This window comes from Anas acuta, chromosome 1 (genome assembly GCF_963932015.1).
Source record: "Anas acuta chromosome 1, bAnaAcu1.1, whole genome shotgun sequence".
In the NCBI taxonomy this organism is placed as follows: Eukaryota; Metazoa; Chordata; class Aves; order Anseriformes; family Anatidae; genus Anas; species Anas acuta.
In genome coordinates this window covers 31256967-31276907 of record NC_088979.1, presented here as the reverse complement: position 1 = coordinate 31276907, position 19941 = coordinate 31256967, and positions in this window count along the sequence as shown.

Genomic DNA, 19941 nt, shown 5'->3' with positions numbered 1-19941 from the left:
GGTTTCAGAATGTGATTTCGAAATTTGATTTCTATGAATATCTTGCAATGCTTATTGGAAAGTTATCATCTTATTTGCTCATTTGCTATGACATTTGTGGTAAATTTGTACAGAAGGTTACAGGGGTTCAGGGGGTCACATCTAAAAATATGACTTTCGGATTTTCAAGATCTTCAGCAGACTTTGCAGCCCACAACCCCCCTCCCCCCCCAGTGAAAATCAGTAGGGCACTACAATTCCATTGCATTAGGACATATCTAAATTTTCTCCCCTCTGCCTCATCAGCACAGCTGAAGCTGACTTGTTTGAATCACAAAATATGTTCATAGGATTTATCTGGATCTGTTATTTCTGCCTTCATGAAGATGTCTGTCTGCTCTCTGGTTCTCATAGCACGGGCATGTTCTGCTTCCCAAAACCCCTGCCTGATGTTAGGATGTATCATGCTACTCATTTGCACTCCAGCTCTCAGCAGCCCTCTGCATCCACGCTGAGATGGTTTTTGAAGGCTGGGCAGGGGTTTCACTGGGAGAATCAAAGCAGTCGGATGCATTGCAAAACAGCAAAGATGTGGTCATCCGAAAGAAACAGTGCAATGGCTGGGGTTGTGCAAAACATTTAGATCAGTTTCCAGAGCTCTCTGTAACACTTTCTGTCTCCTCTTCCTCTACTTCTGTGTTGCTAAGATATTTGTCCACAGGATGGAAATAATACTGTTCCTGGGGAGAAATGCAGTTTAATATTAATACTATCTCCCGTGGAAAAGTGAAGGGTGAGTCAGAGCTGAATTGAGTTTGTTTTATATATGAAGACTTTCATTCCACAAGATAAGTCAAAGCACTGCACTGTGAATTTAATGCTACCAGTGCTGGTGTCTGTGTAGGCAAACACAGCAGGCTTCATGCATTAAGCAGCAACATGCCATTAGGAGCAGTTTCACTAACAAAGAAACAGGGGAGAAATGCTCATCAGAGCCTTTCTCTGTGGGCAGTATTTGATATAAGAGCTACGAGGAGCTTTGAATGCACACTGGGCTGAAATCAGGTAGGATCACCCCAATTAAATGGACTCTGCTTTGCCTTTGCCTTTGCCTTTCCTGTCTTCTGTGGTTCCCATTTCTTTATGTTCCTCCTCAAAATGGAGCTTCTCCTCTCTACAGCAGTGCCTTCTGTGTCCTTGGCGCCCTTCTTATTTCAAACAAAACAGTGTAATACGGTTTAAAATGTAGGGATGTGATGATTCAAAGCTCAAATCAAGCAGCTTTGTCTGTTTGTTCAGTTAAGAAAGCCACCTTCCCCTTCAGTGACCTTTCTGTCATTTCATGCTGTATTTGTCCTATGTCCTGCCATATCCTGATAATACGTCCTGCCAGATGCAGTTATAAGGAGCTGCTGCTTCCCCACACTTCAGTTCCCTGTGGGGAAGGAGGTATAAGTAAATAAGGATGTCAGGATCTGTCTTTGAGACTGTCAGCTGGGTAGAGATTAGTATTTTCTCTGAAAACCGCTGTAAACTTCCCCCGTGGAAAATAAGGACGTAAACTATAATTCATTTCAACTCTGTACCACAGAAGAAGAGAATCAGAAGGAATTAAGAACTGTGTGTGTCCTACGGTGGTTTTTAAGGGGTGCCAGTTTGTAACTCACAAGATAAAGCTAGTTTTAGCTAGTTTGTGTTCCTCCCCTCCCAGATGCTCTGACCCTGTTCCTGGTGTGCACAGTGACCGCAGTCCTGTTCTCCTTTCTGCCTCGCTGTAGGGATCACAGCCTGGGTCTATTTAAGGTAATTTTGCCACTTTTTTCTCTCAAACACTGCTTTCCCCTCTCCCTTTTGTCCCTGTGAGTTCTTACCCCGTGACATAAAGTAAAACCAGTCATCCCCCTTTTTTTGGCCATTTATCTGCCCCTGGTACTAGTTGTGAGAAAATAAATGAGTCGAAAGATGTGGGGCTGCTGTCAGGACTCTGCTGCTGCACAACATCAGGCAAACATGACAGGCTTGGGATGTCAGCCCTAAGGACTGTGTCATGGTTGACTACCATCAGGCAACCACAGCAAGGAAGTCTCACCAAAGCTCAGGCATGCGATGACTGGTTACACCAAATAAAAAAGGAAAAATCAGACAGGGCCTATATTTGTAACTAAAAATTGAATACGTGTTCAAGATGAGATAAATCAGCGTAATGCTAGGCAGTTCTTGCTGATCTGTTTACAACTGAGTTATTTTGGTGCCATTGTCTTGTCCTCAATCTTGCCCCCATTTGTCCTGTGCCTATCAACTCTTGTGAATCCCTCTCCTATGCCATCAGCATCTCGCAGCAAGGTTAGCTCACCCTGGGCTGTAGGCTGGCTACTTCAGTTAGCCAAACCCACTGAAGTAACCCTGAGCAGTTCTGCATGCTGGTGGGCAGATATCTTCACCTGGTACCGGTGATATCTCCACCAGGCTGCTGGTACTTCTGAGATGTTCTCCCAGCTTATGGCCAGTCACAGACAGATATAAAAGAAGGGTGAGAGAAAGGACAACAGGGCTGGAGAAAATATGGTGCTCTGGTGATGCTTGTGGGATCCGAAGCAGATGGTCAGTCACAGATGGATGCTTTGGGCTGGCAGGTCAGATGCAACAGCTATCGCTCTGGTCGCTGGCTCTTTCCCCAGTTAGCTGTGTGGCCTGGTCAGCTCACTTTCTCTCTCTCTCTCTTTTTTTTTTTTTTTTTAAACAAATCTTTCCCAGTCTGAGCAGATCTGGATGGCTCATAACATCTCAGCCTGTAATAATCTCAGCTGCAGTTCCATCGGTCTCAGATGAAAATCTGAGTGTGAGACTGAGAGAAAGGGCAGTTCATGGAAGAAAGGTTTGGGGCACAGGGGAGACAGGAGGATCATGTCTTTCTTGGTCATTGCCCATGCAGTGGGTATGGTCACTGAGAGCTCCAGTGGGCATCTCCTGGTGGTACTGTGATACTGAAGATGCAGACTGACTCCTGCACTTCTAAATGTTCTCCTTTTTTTTTTTTTTTTTTTTTTAAATACAAAAAGGGAAGATGAACCCATCCCTTCATTATCTTATCCCATTACTTCAGATGTATCTTTTAATTAACTAATTTCTGACTCCAAGCAATCTTTACACATTTCTTGGGCTTTTCCAGCTGGAGGGTTTTATTGGTGTAATTCAATCTTCCTCTCCTCCTTTTGCATCTTTGCCATGTATGCTCAGTATTCAAGGCTAACAGAGTTAGTATAAATCTCTGTACACTTCCCAAGCTTGCATTCCCAACTCTTGTAAGCCAGCAAAGCACCAGTCATTACCGTGCTTATCTGGAGAAGTCAACAACTGAATTTAAGGAACACTTAGTTTTACTGACATTAATAAAAATTGGCCAAAATTCTTTACGGCCTTCTCCTTCCTGGCCTCATCCTTGGGCTCATAGCCACTAGCAGGTGAAGAGTTGTGTTGACATGACTATACACTGAGATGGGGGCTGCCATTTTTTAGGCTGCTGCCTTCTGCCACCCCAAAGGGCCCATCCTTTTGACGATAAAAAAGGGGATCTCTAGCAAGCATTATATGAATATGCTCTCTGTGATTTCAGTTGGTTAAAAATATTCCAATATATCCTTTGTTCTGTACTTTTCTTTCTTGTTTTTATTCGTTGCTTCATTTAATAAAAACCCCCTACAAGAGGACAGTGAAATCAGAAAAAAATAAAATAAAATAAAAAGAAAAGCCCTTTCAAAGCCATGTGAAATTACTTTTGAATCAGATGCAAATTCAGTCCTATTGTTCACTGATTGCAGTGTGCTGCCTTTTTCTGACAGGACCTGAAGCAAGGGCAGAAGTGCTCTCCCTCCAGCACTGTGAAACTTTATGATGGCAAACCTGCAAGGGAAACACTGTACCACCATCATGTGCTCAACCTCCAGCAGCAGAGCTCGGCGGGTAAGTGCCTGCTGGCTCTGCTATGCATATGACTAACCTAAAGCAATTGGAGCCTGGAGGATAAAGCTGGCATTGGAGGGGGTTATGAGAGGAGGTTTATGGGCTGTGCAGTCACCACACACACACATCCAAACACACACAGGCTTGCAAGACCTCAGGAAGCTTATGACTATTGCACTGCACTCTTCTCGGGTGGAATTTATGACCATACCAACAGGTACAGACAACCTGTGCTTCCTGCTTTTTATGTGGATTTCTTCAATGAGAAAATGCCTGTCCCTTTCTGTAGGCACTAGCCATAGAAAAATTAAATGCAGACAGCTGGAGAGTAAGTGCACAGATGGGCTATTGGTCCTGTCCATCTACTTGCTTGGTAGCCGTGGTGCCTATTCAGACTTTATGTCTTTTGTCTCCATACCCTCTAGCTCAGTGAAAGTAGTGAATCCTGGGCTTTTGGGGACTGTTGAAGTAGGGTTGCAGCCTTTTCCTGAAAAAGCACTTCCAGCAGAACCTCCTGAAGATGTGCAATAGCATTCCTAAGTGTAGCACAAGTTTAGCTAATACCAAAGACTTTGGTATCACCCAGGGATGGTTAGATCCCACACTATTAAAGATTATTTTAGGACAAAAACAACATCCGCTGCACCATCTAGCTTTCTAGGAGGGGATGTTGGTCTTTAGTGCACTGAAAGAAAGGGAGAGATGATGAACGTTGCCATTCATCATGCCAAGGAGAGTTTCCTTCTCCTGGCTGAGCCCTTAGCCCTGATATTTGAGGCAGGCTGCTGCTCTCACCAATCTTGGCAGAAGCAGTGCCACGTCACTGGGAGATGCTGGCTGCTAGCAGGCGACTCAGCAGCTCCAGCTTTTCATTGTGCATGGTACCTTCAGACTCCATCATTCACACTTGGCAAAGGCCAACCAGTTTTACAGCTGCCTGCTGCTGTGACCAGTGCTGCTGTGTGTGGTTCAGCTAGCTTTTATGTGCTGCGGGAGGCTTCTCCAGCACAGGCTCCTACTTCTGCAACAGTTTTAGTGTTGTCACCCACTGGGGCAGCAGCAATCACTGTACATCTGTATTTATCTGATGACAAATTTATTTCCATCTTCCTGTTACCCAAGGCACATTAAACAAGAAGTTAGGTTTTACATCTCCTTCCTGGACCAAGCTGGTGAGAGATCCTCCAGGAAAGTCTCAGCTGGAAAGATGATCTCAATTGAAAGGGTTCAGCTGGCTCTGAATCAGATGGATTGTACAGACGTAAAGATCCTAGGCAAATAGATGTCTGAGCTTCTCTCCGACCATCACTTTCTGCTGGGGTCTTGCTCTGTCTCTAGTGAATGTAATATTAATGTAATATTAACCAGTATTATCTCCCTCTGTCCTACCATCAACCAGAAATTCATGTAGGTTAAATCCCATCAGGTGGACATGGTGAATTTTTGTTCTTTACATCCATGCTAATTTATTAAAACATACCTCAGCTTAAAAAAAAAGTAAACATCGAATCCAGGTTGTTGTTGCTTCTGAACTGCGTGTAAATATGAACAAAAGACAGATTTGTGACAGGAACAGTCCGTGAATGGTTTACAAAAGACAGCATAAAACTGTTCCCATCTGGCCATGGTGATGATTTAAGCTGGGAGTTTCAAAGACACCTGATGCAGTGAGATGTCCAAAGCCAAAATGCTTTGCCAAATTTCAAAACTTTAATGTGGGCTGAAGAGCATCACTGCGTGGACCACATCTAAAATGCTCCACTCTGCTGACTTTCTGGGTGTTTTGCTGACCAGCTTTCTTCTTGTTTTGAATGAAAATGACCTGAACGGGACCAGTGTTTTTGCTTTCTCTCTGCTCTCCCAAACATCTGTAGCTGTAGCAGTAATTCGGTCAGTTTTTTTCCATTTCAGAGTCTTCAACATGTGTCAGAATGGCTACTTGGTCTTGGCAGAGACATAGACTTGTTATCCATCTGTTCTGCCACTTCATTCCCTGGGGGCCTTTTGTCTTTTTAACAAACAAACAAAGGGAAGTTTCTATCTGACAAAAATCAGAAAAATTAAGCCTCTTCATCTCACTTCTGAAGCCTTAGACAATGTACTGGTGATCTTACCATATGCTTGCTCCCTTTGAACAGCCTAACGCTCTTGAAAAGGGACAGGGACAGGGACAGGGACAGGGACAGGGACGGGGACAGGGACAGGGACAGGGACAGGGACAGGGACAGGGACAGGGACAGGGACAGGGACAGGGACAAAGCAAAGGAACCCTACACTTTGGGGAGATTTCAAACCTTCTCTCATTTTAGTATGTACCCTCTATGGACCAATAAAGCATGTTGGGGTTACGTTATCATAAAAAACAGCACTTCTGATGGCTTTTTTGCTTGTGAACTGTGAGAGGGACATACCTAAGGGTTGGTGGCACCTTTTCTGCAAAGTGAACAGTCCCAACTACTGTTAGTCAAAACCTCCATCTGGGTTGTTTTCAGAGAAAAAATGGGGTTTCAACTAAACAAAACAAAACACAACAAAACAAAACAAAACAAAACAACACTCAGTTTTCCAAGGAAATCCATTGACTTGGGAGGTGTAATCCAATCACTAATCTTATATGGGAGAGCAGTGCATGATATGCTGTTATAATACAGACAAAATCATTCACTTGGGACTTGACATGACAAAGCTTGTAGATGTAATTTTCCCTCAAGAAATGTATAAGCATGCTTTGAAAATGAGCCCCAGCTTTTTAAATTAAAAAATTAATACTTGCCAAAAGAGAAAAATAAATTCTGAAAAAAATTAATTGATTGTGTACTTGCTAAAAACACACACATACACCGCCCAAATTAAGACAGCTGAGAACACGTGCGGGAGTACTTTCAGACACTGTGCTAACAACCTAATAAAAATATTTACTTGCATTGACTTTGATTCAATTAGTGATTTATTCTAATTATCTGACAGAAATTAACTACCTTTCCTTATTAGACTCTAAATAAAATAAATTTAATTTAATTCTCCTGATTTGAATAACTCACGGGGGAAAATCGTGCAAAGACCTGAATACCCTGTTCTGCCTGGTGAGGGGTGCAGGCTGCTCAGCACCTTGGAGGATGAGACCTTCTGAAGGCTCCCCTCTCTGTGGGCTTGCTCTGCATCTCCCCAGCCTTTGGAAGGATCACAGATACGTGAAGGGATAATGAAGTCTCTGTCTGTACAATTATAATGGATTACTAAAAGTATCAGAGTTGCTGTAAATAAATCATTATATCAGGCTCATTTAGCCTGATTCCTACCCTCAGATGGCTTGTAATACAATCCCAGCTCTGAAAGTCAGCCATTCCTTCGCAATTAGATTTATCGCTAATCAGAAATGGAAGCTATCCTGCCAGCTCTGAATTGCGCTAGGAAATGCCAAGTCGGGTTCCAGCCTCAATGCTACATTTATTCAGTTACTCAAATCTAAAAACCACCCATCTGCAAAGATTTAGATGGCCTAACTATTAATTAAAACTTACAGTGACCACCTAGAAATATGCAGTGCCCACATTAGCCCAGACATCTAAGTAAATCAAAGCAGCAGAAAAGCACCCTCCTATCACCTCCAGGTCTCCTGGCAGCACACCTTACACATTCCTGAAAAGCTCAAGTCCATGGTTTACAGCAATCACACTCCTACAAGCCACAATTGTCCCTTTAGACAAAGCCTGGAAGGAGGACACACACAAGAAGTATTTGTATTTGTCAAGTATTTGTCATGACTTGGGACAGACCCACGCTGACCCTACTTGGGGCAGAGATATCACTCAGCTGGGTTGGGTGGCGTGTTGGTGGGATTTTTTGTCCAGGTCACTCCTAATTTGGGGCCAAATTCTCAGGCAGAAGTGAATAAGATCTTTCTTCCTCTCCCCCACTGCTAAAGACACCCACAAAATTGCCGCTAAATAAATTAATCCTCTGCAAATATATATGAGGCCAGGATACCAAACGGCATACTGCGTGGGTGGAAGTAAATAAAATCCCTCTCCCATTGCAATCTAGCCATCTCTCGGCAGCCATGGCAACTGAATAACGGTACGCAAATGCTGTCTTCAGTGATGCAGCAGAGAAGTTTACATAATACAACACGCAATGAGTTTACACCAAGTTTCACCCAGGGAAGCAAAAAGGTAGTATTGTATTTGGTTAGAGCTACAGGAGGAACCAGCTGCATGTGGGAGGAGACATCTGGATATGCCCAGATTATATTTTGTAGTTTAATCCCTTTACTGCCTCACAAATTGATTTAGGTGTCAAAATAGTCTTTGAAATCTTCTTAATGAAATTGCTCCTCGGTGAAATTCACTTCAATGAGCAGCACTCTACCAGTCTGCATACACAGTCTCCAAGGCCCCTTTGAAGACATTAAAGTATTTTTCTACCACTGTATGACTTCATGAAATACTAATACCTGCTTTACCATGCTTTATATATAATTCTTGGTCCCCAAGGGGATGATTAAGGAGAAATGTTTTGTCTAGGGACAGAGAAGTTGTGGGAATAATATCATGTGGAACAAAACTGTGTTCTGCACAAGGTAGAACCCAACCCCATCCAGATATCCTCCAAAGCCAGCTCTTTAGGAAGTGCAGTCTTAGCTGTTAGATAGAAACTTGCAAGGAGAGAATATTAAAAAACAAACACTTCATTTTCTTTGTCATAGATTATATTCTGCAGCCTAAATTCTAATGTGTTGCACGGAATAGATTAATTTTGAAAAACATTTTCTCTTGCTGACTATAATGGACATATATAAAAGTGAATATAAGCAAGAAGCATTAATAGAATCTCAAGTTGAAATTTTGTCAAGCTTGGCATAACATTTCTGTAATAAAATTTGACTATTTCATTACAGCATCTTGTTTGGTACAGCCCAGTTAACCATAGCTATAGCTATTTGGTATATGAACTAATTAATGTAGTAATCGAGTGGCATCATGCTATAGATTTCAGTAAAGTGGTCACGGTGTGCTAGTGTGTGTGCTTATCTGTGGTAGTGTGGCCCCAGAAAGCTTCTGTCAGCAAAGCCACGCAGGACTTGGTGCTGCAGGGTGCGAACATGGCTCTGTCCCTTCTGATAAACCAACAACAAAATAGGGAACATTGTGGGTCTGGTGAGGTTTGATGGTACAGAGCTTCCCAGCTGTGTGAAAAAGGAGTTCCCAAGGCACTCAGGACCAGCCAATTAAAAAATCATCTTCCTAGTCACTAGGTTTCTAGCAGAAACTGTCAGCATAGCTCCTAAGCCATGAGGATGAGGTGCAAACATCATCAAGTAGGATGCTGCTGCATGAAAAAACTCAGTGATGGTGCCAGGGCCACAGCTCAAAAAAGAAACAAGCCCTCACCTCTCCATAGTGCAGATGAGCACTGCACAAACACCCCACACAAATCCATGCTGTTAGTTTCTAAAATAATTCAATAAGTATATCATGGTTTAAATCTCCCTGCCCCCAAGATTTGATGGCAAAGGTAAGTCTATTGATTAGATCCATGAGACCCTACCCTGTTCTCTGTCACCTCTCTGACACCAGAATTACAGCAATAAACCAGATCCATCTTACTCACATGAAAACCAGTAATGTGCATTGGAACTAAGCAATTAAACAGGATAATATGTTTCAATGAAACAACGGTTTCAATCCAGCAGAAGCAGCAGGAAATAGTTTCATTTTATTTTAGAAAACTATTTTTTTTAAAGAACATTTTAGAAACTCATAACAATTTGAGTAAATGCAAAGGGAAGTCTTTAGTCAGCACTCAGAAAATGAGAAAATGGATGATTTAAGATGCAGAACCTATAAACTTGGCCTCCTTGAAGTTATCAAAGCTAGCAGAGGATCTGATGATAAAAGGGACAATTTAAGAAATAAGAAAATGCAGTAGAATAAAAAGTAAGGACAAAAGCTACACATATTAAAGCAATTATTGTTCAACTTGCTGCAGTGTAATACATTAATATAGCACAAACTTTACAAGCAGTTTTGTGGATTTAGCAAAAACGAGAGGAGGTAGTTCTGAAATCTTTAGATCCAGCAGATACTTCAGATATTTGGCTATGTAAGTTTGATCTAAACATCACTTTAAAAGCTGAAATGGTACTGTAGGTTCCAGGATATCTGTAATTTCAACTTTAGGTAGTACAGCAAAGGCTTGATGCAGACCTTGTGTCATGTGCACAGCATGTACTGTACATCAGGTATTAACAGCAGTGTGCCTCCTACTATGTCTAACGGATCATGTCTGCATATCATCTTGGCCACAGCCATGAGACTGCACAGCCACACCTTTCAGGGTCAGCAACTGTTTTTGACGATGTTGTAATGAAAGCCATGAAGGATATGGGTGCCAAATGCCATCCAGTTCTTAAAGCATTGACTGAGTCCGACTTAGTGATCAGTTGTTGGACATGGATTACCTGTGTAGTCTATAGACTAGGGTCTACATTCAGACTGCCTGTGATGGATACTATCTTTGGGCATTATGGCTAGATCATGACATCCTTACTCACATTTGTTGAGTACTTACCTCTGCTGGTGGCAAAGGGTCTGCCAGCCCTGTCTACTACCGCTCAGAGACATTCATTGCTCTTCTGACAAATAAAAGGATGTCTTAACAGGCATCATTTCAGTCTACCTTAGGTGCCATGGCAGATAGTCTGAATATGGTCCATGCTTATGCTGTTGAAATGAAAAATGGCCAGGGACCACCTATGACCCTCATGCTAGGAAGGGTGGACAACGTCCAAACTGCCTTGCACAAGGTCCTCTGCAGCAAGCCTTGTCTTGGAGAGAGCTGGGTAAGGCAAGCCAGCAAACGAGACATTTAGTTGATCAAAGATACACTGTTTGACCACATTCCCTGGTAGTATAGACCAATCAAATCTAATCAATTATGCAAGCCAGCCCACTGGATGACATAAAACTCCCAGTATAAAAGAGAGGAAGAAAATCCAGATCTACTTGAGAAGGTCAAAGTCTGCATTCTAAAACATGGTCTTAGTTTGTATTCTCTGTTACCTCCCCTATAAATATTGAGATAGAGATCCTCATACTATCAAGATATTTCCAGTAAGACTTATATTGTGCAAAACAGCTCTCAAGCATTAAAGAAAACCTGGTCCCTGCCCTGTAGACGTCTTCTACTTTAGCATTTAGACAATGATACCCTTTTTATCCCAGCTGCTCCCTTTTACACGAGGATAAGCTTGCTGTACTGTGAAAGAGCTAATGAATGCATTCTTGAAACTAATTCTGAGTTAAAGGGGATGAACCAGATGACTCACAGGTTTTGGTTTCTGCAATTTTTTTAAGCCTGTTGATGGCAACAGCTGTTCCTTGAGTAAGTGAATCTGAAAATGCTTTCTTCCTTTTTTTTTTTTTTATAGTTTTCAGAGTTATTAAAAAAGCAGGGTAAGGTAGAGAGTTGGCTCTAAGGAACTCTAAAATGTCACAGCTAAGCTGCTGCTAGCACTCTGATTTATTTAAAGCTTGTTCAGGTCCTTATATTGGAGATCAGTGCTAGTAAGCCTTTACTAGGCAACTGTAGGTATATCTGGAGTAACAAGTAAACCAGAGTCCTCTCCCAGTAAGGGACAGCAGTAGCTAGTGTGAGCATTTGGATTCTCCCAGGTCTCCTTGGAGCAGTCAGGATGCCAGTCTACACATCAGCACACTGGAATCAATGGAGTTTTAGGGGGGCTACTCCTGGGATACTCCTTATCATATAAGCCGATGTCCACTGTGTGGTGATGTACAATACACCTCACTGTACTGATGTCAGTGATACAAGCCAAGCACAAAGGGGAAATTCCTTAACCTGCTCTTGTCTCTTTACACCAACTGAAGGAACCAAGTCAAAATAAAGGGGCAGTAGAAACTGGAGATAGGTAGTAGGACTTGGCTGGGAGAGCTGAAGGAGAGATCTCTGGTAGTCCAAAAAATCATCCATTTCTCTGAAATCCAATCACAAATCCTGGAGTGGTATTGAAGGGAAAGAAGAGATGAGGCAGTATTAGAAGACCACAACAGGCAGGGTCCTAGCAGAAATGTGAAACAATCCTATGACTAGTTAGGTGGCCCCAGGGTCTTTTGTCACACATACAGCCACAAGCCCCAAAATCAGGAGGTACAAAGTTCCCTTTCATATTTGCCATCTCCCACCTCCTTGCTATGTATCTGCCTCTCCTCTTGATGTTCAATTTCTGTTCTTTGCCTCATTGAAATCCATCCTGGATGCACAGTCTCGCCCCAGGTGTTGTGAAGGTGTCAAGATCTGCTCAGAGGGGGAATGCAACACAGCAAGAGTAAAGCTGACAGAATAGGGACCAAGCCTTGTTTAACCTTCCCACACCAATGCAGAAGCACTACAAAGTAAGATTAGGCGCACTCCTCCTGATACTGACTGTAATGAGAAATGAGAAATAATGAGGTGATTTATTATCCCTTGTCCCTTCTGAAGACCTCAGCACACTCTGGCTCTGTCCTGCACTGCTCAGCAATTGATTTCAGAGAGACGGGATTCTGCTCGCTCTTTTGCTGCAGCAAAATACCCTGCCTGTTCCTGAACACAAACAAATGAGGGGACCAGGCAAGCTGCCAGGTTCTCAGAACTTTCCCTCATAAAAGCAATATATGTGCTTATTGTTCTTCTAGATTACAAAAATTGGAAAGGAGAAAAGAAAACAGTAAATTGCACAGTTTATTTTATGGAATGAAAAACACAGCAGCAGACCACTACTGCAGTGAAGCCCGTCTAACCATAAATGTGTCAGGGCTTGATGAAGAGCGCTGTATTCACACAGATGAGTCAAGATCCCCCAAGAGGAGTTTCCACTGAGTTCAGCACAGTTTACCAATTTTGATGGAGAATACAAGAACCGTAGAAATGCCCCTGGCTTCGGAGAGTCCAACCCTTAAAGGCTATCAGCCTTCTGCACTCCTGGGCACCCCAAAGTCTCAGAGTCAGAGTCCTGTTGTGCCAGAGATGACCAGATACTCCTTGTCCTGGAAACATTGTAAGGCTGTCTTCAGATTTTTCTGTACTTCAGACATGCCTGAATGGAACGTAAGGAGGAGATGTGATACTAAGCATAGGATAGAGTACTTTTTCAGGATGGGTTAGATCCTTAGGCTTTCATTCTAGGGTGTTTTTCATCACCCTTGATCCTCTTGTTTTCTTTGAAGCTCCTGGTAAAGTAAAAGTAGAAGGATCTAAATCATGCTGCTGAAAAGCAGGCACAAGTCCACCCATTGATATTACTGGTACCACACAAGCAACAGCAGGGTATCCGGGCTGGACCGGCTGAGTAGGCAGCTCTCCAAAAGACTGGTGTTGATACAGTCATGGTATAATGAAAAGTTTAATTAATGGTTATTCACAGTCTCATGCAGTGTATGACATACTGCTGACAAAGAGCAAAGAGTACATGGCCTGAGAAAAGCATGGTCTCTGTGGGGCCCAGGAAACTACAGGCAGGGTGAGCAGGCTTGGTGCAAGATGAAGGAAAAGACACTAAAAGAGCTCTACATGGCAGTCTCCCTGTCCTGGAAGGTGAGGATGTAGCTGGGAAAGTACAGAGTTTTATAGCTTGATAACTTCATGTCCTAACCATTTTTTTTTTTTTTGCTTGTTTCTTTCTTTCTTTCTTTCTTTCTTTCTTTCTTTGTCTTTTATTTCTTTTGTCTCTTCCAGCTCTTCTGAGTGCTGAATACTGATGAAGGCCACGGTAGGCATAGTATGATGAATGACAACAAAAGTAGGTTAAGCAACTCAGACTGCCTTCAGTTCACAGCTGCCAGAGTCCAACCTCTGTATCCTTGATTGAAAAAACGTCACGATCACTCAGTGAGGCAGTTCTGTCATTTATCAGCCTGGTTCAGTGACTGCTTGGAGTCACCAAAAATCTCTGCTGGGTTCACTGGATCAGTCTTTGTAAGGCATGCTGTGTCTGATGATACTGAAAGTGATCCACAGTTTCTCACTAAAATGAGGTAACACCGATGGTTTATCAGGTTATAATTACAACCTGTACTTTCTGATAGGCCTGTTAGCTTTCTTCATTAGAAATACAAGCTATATAACTTGAATCTGGGAATCTAGACAATTTTTCATGTGTTGGTTATGCTTCAGTGCAAGAAGCATAGCCAACAAACTTGAACTTCCAATTAACTCCCCCAAAAAGATAAAAAAAAATCTCTCTCTTCTTACTACAGAGGCTTGTTCTTCTGGGAGACAAACACCCTAAAAATGGAGCTTGCATTCTACTTACAGCACTATGAGAGTTTACCTCATACTGTTTTGCATCATGGAAAGTAATATTTAAATAAATACTAAAAGGATACTAACATCAATACTGCAGGCAATTTTCATTCTTCTTGTTGTTGTTGGAATCTCTTAGGCTTTTGTACTTTCCTCTGAAACTGATGGGTCTACCTCAGGACTGTGAGTGGCCAACAGGTTTGATTTGATGCCCACTGTATTGAGGAGATCAAGGGCAAACCACATATCCTCTGGCCATTGTTTTCAGAATCCTTCCACTCAGTTCATCTGTGTTTGGGGTCAACCAAAGCAACCTTGAAGATATACTTGAAGAACCTAGGCCAAATGACAGGGCAATGTAATTGACTGCTTCTGGAGCTAAACTGGGGGTCACAGCATTAGGCTGAATTGTGTAGTCTAGATGTATTGAAAGTTACTTGTGATCTTTGATAAGATCATTCAAAATTACCTTTGATAAGAACTCACAAAGGGGAAATTTAGAACTGCAGCTGTATTTATCCGTCCATCTCTCATCTCTACTTGTATTAGTGATGCTTTCTTTGGTGTTTTCCCTTCCAGTCCCAAAACTCTTGGCACAACCACATGAGTACTGCTCTTCCTGTAAACTCTAACCTCCATCAGGGTTGTGGTCCAGCATAGATCTCTGTCAGGCATATAACAGAGCTTCCTGTTCAACCTTGGAAAAGAGCTTACTCCAGCAATTTTCAGGATTGCAAAATGGGGAGGCACAACATTAAAGGAATGAAAACTAATGGTGTCAAGTACAAAGGAATCAGGTTAGGTTAATAATAGTGGAAGGTCATTATTAATTTTTGCTGGCTTTTCAGAATATACTTTATTTCAAAGCAGCTGAGATACGTTACCGTGATAAGCGCAGCATAAATGCTCAGCCAGACAGTCAGACACTGTACCTTCACCTTATTACGTGTGACTGAAACTGCAAACAGTTCAGATCAATCTCAGAGATATTAAATTAGAGCTGAATCTCTCTCTGTCTCCCATACAAAATGAGCTGAGCTAAATCTGAGATAATGCCCATATCAAGAGACATTACAAACCATATTCTACTGGGTGAAGATTTATTTTTAGTTTTTCCACAGAATATTTCTGGTTTTATGAACAATGGGAAAGGAGAGAAATTTTCAGCATTAGAAATGCATTGAATCTGTACATGCATTATGTAGCAGCTAGAGGTTCTGTCTTTAAGACAGGACCGAATAATGATTCTTGCATACTGTAACAATATGATAACTAAGATGAAGGCCTGAGTTGAAATAGGTAGCAGAGAATATTATAGAGTCACAATAGCAAGGGCATTTGAAAATGAGGGCAAATAAGTAAGCAACACAAGGAAAGAAGAAGTAGATACAATGAACAGAAAGGAAAATTTCATCATAGGGTGCGTGCAGAGCAAGGAATCTAATAAGTTAGATGCCTGAATTAAAGTAAATTGGCACATGCTGGCAGTTTTCTATCTCCGTATCTTTGAAAAAAAGCATCTTCTTCTACTCCCCACACAGTTACTGGGGTTCTTATAGGGATAAAATGGATTTTGCATCCTGTTCCAGTGCCCAAAGCACTGAGTTGAGCATTATTAGTGTTATCATCACAATTAAACTGGTTGAAGCCATCTCAGAGGGATTAGTAATCATTTTTGGCTATGCCTATAGCTGCAATTAGAACAGACAGGTTGTGGGCAAACATATTGTCCTAGGATCACCCAAAGAGTTTATTACTAAAAGCTCTGGCATATTTTTGCCCTTTGCCAACTAATATTTTAACAGAGTTTTTGGACATAGATGAGTAATAACTGGGCCAGGGACATTTTGAATGTGAACACACTTTTCTGAGGAGTGAAAGGAAGGTTTAGTCATGTGGAGATGAATTGTGCTCTGCCACTTGGCCTCAGGGTATGTTTTCATTCCTTGGTTTGCTTTATTTGGTAGTACAAAATGTAGCCTTTGAGAATTCATAGAGGTCAAATAAGGTATTAGAAGACAGGAATAAATAGCAAGTGTAGTGGCTATTCCTAAACAGGGAAAATATCAGTCAACATGACTTCCTGGAAGAAATCTAGAACAAATAATCAGTTAAACTCTCTGTAAGTACCTGTAAGATAACAAAGACAAAGAGTAGCCCACAGGATTTATCACAACCATATTGCATTAAACCATCCTAACTTCTACTGATAGAGAGGAGGCAATTAATGTCACAGATTTTGATTTTAATGCTGTTTCTCTCATATGATACTTTCATCAAAAATCTACATGTGTGTGGCTTTAGCAGAACTTGTATTGCATGGGACAATTTTTTTTTAGAATTTTTCCAGAAGTTCACAGTTTAGATGGAGAGAAGTGCTGAGTGGGGTGCCAGAGGGATCTGTCTTGAATCTCATTCTACTTGATATTATGCTTAATGACCTGGATGATGGAAAAGAATATGTTTATTAAATTTGAAGGTGGCCTGAAGACAAGAAGGACAGGAAATACACTGCAGGTCAGATCTAAAATTTGAAGAGAACTTGAGAAATGCAAATGTCAAATAAAATTAAAAGTGGACAAATGCAAGATATGAAACAAAGACAGGAGTAATTGACCATACGTATGTGGTACAGCCAATAAGAAACTCCTCTTTAACACAGGTTTTGAAAATTACTGGGTACTTATGCATTAGCAAGCAGGATTGTGTAACAGGAACAAGTTAGAGTCAAGAGCTAGGGCTGAGGATGCAGAACTCTTGGGTTCACTTTTAGAGTGTTTACTTCAGTTTAGCTTCACTCTGGTCTTACAGACTGTTCTGTAAGACCAGACTTACAGACTGTTCATAAGCAGAAAGCACTCAATAAGCGCACTCTTGAGGAACATCTTTCAGTTTAGTCTCAACCCAAAGGAAAGTATGTTTTGTACTGCAAGACTGCTCTGTATTGAAAAATAAAGCATGTCATGTGGGGATAGGGTCAGTCACTTCAGAAGTGCTGCTCTAACAACTGAAATACTAATGCATATGCATTACCATAGAGCATCATAAGCTGAACCAAATATCATTTTCCCATAGTAAAAGTAGCAGATATGGGATTGGGTTTTGCATACAGGAGAACAGCTTGCAGGACATACTGTTTTGTTTCACTTTGTGTAAGAGCTCAGCTGGAGTGCTGTTTAGTTCTGGGTGTCAGAAATACAAGCTGGAGTTAGTCTAGAAGAAATAGGTTTTGAAAGTATGATCTATTGGGAAAGGCCGAAAGACTTGTGATTGTTTAACTTAAAAGAAGACTGATTAGGGACATGACAACAGACCACAAACACTTTTAGAGAGAAGAGAATAATCTGTTCCCTCTTCCCATAATGAATAGTACAAACAAGAATAACAGGAAAACCTACTAAATGTATGAACAGAGAAACACCAGCATAGATTGCCTAGTGAAGTATGGCAGTCTTTGTTCAGGAGGGTCTTTAAAGCAATTAGACAAGTGGGAAGATCCTTCTGTAGGCTAGATGGATAGATCAGACATTTTCTGAATGTCTCTCCAAATCCATCTCTTCTATGACTCTTGCTCACTCCTTCTGACTCAGTGGAATTGCATTGTTTTGCAAAGTCCTTTGCTTCAAGCAGTGGAGAGCAGGAAACTTTTGTCACAGAACAGCTTATGGATTGATGTTTAAGATGTTCTAGGATACAGCCTGAAGGAGAAAATGTTAGAGGAACCCATCTCACATATATGACTCCCAGGGAAGTCTGACTTCTGTCACCAATGACCTATCGGAGAGAAGAAGTGTAGCCTCCATGTCTTCCTCCTCTTCAGGTCATGGCTTTGAACAAAAGTGGTTATGCTGGGAGAAATCATGGCAGTGTAAACCAGATCCCATGCAGAAATATCATTTAAGATGACTTGCCTATCTTTTGGGGAAGCCAAGGAGGTATTGAGAACTGAGTAGTGACACTATATTCTGCCCAAATTTCACGTCAAGCATCTAAGCTCTTTTATACATGTAAATTTAAGCAATTTCCTTCAAATTACATAAGAAGACTGTGGTGAACACAAGAAGTGCCATCAACAGGATAACAGGAGGACAATGGAGAGTAGAAAGAGGAGAGGTAACTGGAATTACCTGTTGTGGTGGCATATCCACAGGGCAAATTAATCAAGAACCTGACCACTGATTGCAATCCTTATGTAGAAGAGGATATTATCTGGATTAACATAAAGTGTTGTTAAGCACATAATCTATATGTACAAACCTTTATGTCTAGTTTATTTACAAATTCCGAAGGGGGGGAAAGTTGATCTGCAAACTTCCATCTTCCTTTATGTCATGGTACAAATAGCACAAAAAGGACACCTTTGCTGAAGGAGCACAGGGTCTGCTGCAAAGCAATGTGGACTTGAACAGGTTTCAGAGGGTCTCTCACAGAATGAAGGCCAGACATCTCACACATCAGAGGGTAGCTGCTCTTCAGGAACAACATGCCATTTAACACTGAGTCAAGAGAAAACCAATGGCCTAAGTGGTGCTGAATTATTGTTTTGATGACCACATGTGCATTGACATTTTAAAAATGAGCACTGGCTTTTTAGTGCTCTGCAAACTGCAAACCTGATCCTTTAAAGCCTCCATGCATGGAATTCACATTGACTTCTGTATATGGAGGACTAGACAGGTCAAAACCCTGAATATTAAACAATCACTTGTCATTCCTGATGTTACTGCTTAGAACTGGTGTCATATTCTTTTCCTTAGGCAGAAAGAGTTCCAAACTTTTTCATACCTGGGCTTAACTGAACTGAGAAGACTAATATTTATAGAGCAATTATTCCAGAAGGGAAATCTACACTCTTTTTCATCCCTCAAAAAAATCCCCAAACCTGAAATGAGAATAGCATTGGCAATATCTACCAACAAAGCAATCACTGAAACAAATAGTCAATATTAAAAAGAATATGAGGCCATCCCAGAACAACCTCCACCTTATTAGGAAGTCTAGACAGTCTGGCTGCAGTAACATGAAGAATTTGGCTTTCCCAAGCTACAACATATTATTTTTAGCAGCTGAAATGCTCCATAGGCAAGGAGAGCATATAGCCAAGTTTTATTTTGACAGTGCTGATGATTTTTAATATATGCTGGAATAAATTGTTAAGGTTTAGGCATTATTCAGTGGAGCTAGAATACAATGAAACACACAGGTGGGGAGAATGTGTCTGCTGACCTCCAGGACTATGCAATTTAACTCCACGTCATCCACACGTTTAGACCTGATTGAGATCAACCCCTGATGAAGTTGAGATCAGATGTGTCCCTAGAGGAGGGTAATGCTAAAAACTGCTGTGGCGTTCACAGTTCATTTATTCTCCAGGGAAAATATATTGAGACCCTGTAGCTGTGGCATGAACTTTTACTCCTTACAATGTGAGAGGAGCTTCCAATTCCTCAATTTTATGTAAATAGAACATGTACCTTAAGTATCTGGAAAACAGTCACAGGGTTTTTCAATATAATTCACCAAGCGGTAATACTTAGAAGCAATGCATTTGTAGGTAGAGTTTGATATACCTACTAAATTGATCATATTATTTTTAACTAGGGGAGCTTAACAAATGTTTGTAAATTCTTGTTTGTAGAGTAAATTCTTGTTAACTGCAAAATTGATAGCTTAAAAATGAGTAGCCTATCAGTGGAAACT